Source organism: Colletotrichum phormii (genome assembly GCF_030913505.1).
Source record: "Colletotrichum phormii strain CBS 102054 chromosome Unknown BDP81scaffold_42, whole genome shotgun sequence".
Classification (NCBI taxonomy): Eukaryota; Fungi; Ascomycota; class Sordariomycetes; order Glomerellales; family Glomerellaceae; genus Colletotrichum; species Colletotrichum phormii.
In genome coordinates this window covers 32,691-34,078 of record NW_026851484.1, presented here as the reverse complement: position 1 = coordinate 34,078, position 1,388 = coordinate 32,691, and positions in this window count along the sequence as shown.

Below are 1,388 nucleotides of genomic sequence, written 5' to 3'. Positions count from 1 at the left end.
AGATAGCTATATTATTCTTAACGGTAATAACGAGGGTTTTTCTAATATGTTATTATTGTTTTGAATTGTTATTATTTAAAAGGGCTACGAGCTTAGCTATGTATATATAGGCTTATAAGATAGTAATATTATGGTACCTAATACTACTATTATTAATATTAATCTATAATTATAAAGCTAACTTAAAAAAGTATTTAAAAATCATAAAATAAACTATTTTATTGAGATAATAGTAACGTGCTTGATAAGCGAGTGTCGCAACCAATTGCAGCTACAGCATAATAACGTAATCGATGACTTTTCTTCTATAATAAACCATGGCGCTAAGTAATAAAGAATCCTAAATATAACTAGCCCTTTAAGCTATTATAAATGACCTAAATCTTAGCGCTCGGGCTGCAGCTAAGATATACTTAGTCTGCTTTAGGACGCTATATCGGCGAATAAAGGGCATTCTATTACGACGCGATACGATACCTAACTTACGGAACTTGACAGTGCTTAAAGAAGAGAAGCTGGTTGAGTATGTTCTTGATCTGGATTCCTGATCATTTCCTCCCCGGATTAATGGTGTGGAAGATATGGCTAATCGTTTATTTACCGACCGCGATGCGCCCCCGATTGGCAAGCGCTGGGCTTCGGACTTTGTTAAGAGATAATTAAGGCTCTAAACGGGTTCTTTTTGGAAGTATGATTATAAGAGGGCCTAATGCGAAGATCTAGATGCGATAAACGCGTGGTTTCGCCTTGTAGTAAATATAATTGCGAAGTACGGTATCGTGGACTCCGATATCTATAACTTTAATGAGACTGGGTTTATGATGGGCTAGACTGTATCCGGAGTGGTTGTTGTAAGTGCCGAAAGGCGTTCAAACACGAAGATAATGCAGCCTGGTGACCGCGAATGGGTTATAATTATCCAGGCCATCAGTTCGTTAGGCTATAGCGTCCCGCCGTACATCATCGTTATAGGGCAATATTACCTCTCTACCTAGTATATAGAAACAGGTCTCCTACGCAACTGGGTCATCGCAACGTCTAAAAACGGGTGGACAACAAACGAAAGAGGCCTAGATTGGCTCTAGCACTTTGATCGGCATACAAAACCGCATATAACTAGTAGTCATCGCCTCCTCGTCGTCGATAGGCACGAAAATCACCATGCCGCCGACTTTAAGTTATATTATAAGGAAAACAATATCGTCACGCTCTGTATGCCAGCCTATTCGTCTCATCTGCTTCAGCCCTTAGACGTTGGGTGTTTTGGGCCACTAAAGAAGGCTTATGGTCGACAAACTGAGGATATGATGCGACGGGGTAATACCCATATTACGAAGGAGGACTTCTTCCCTATATTCCATAAGGCTTTCACGAAAGCACTTATAGAG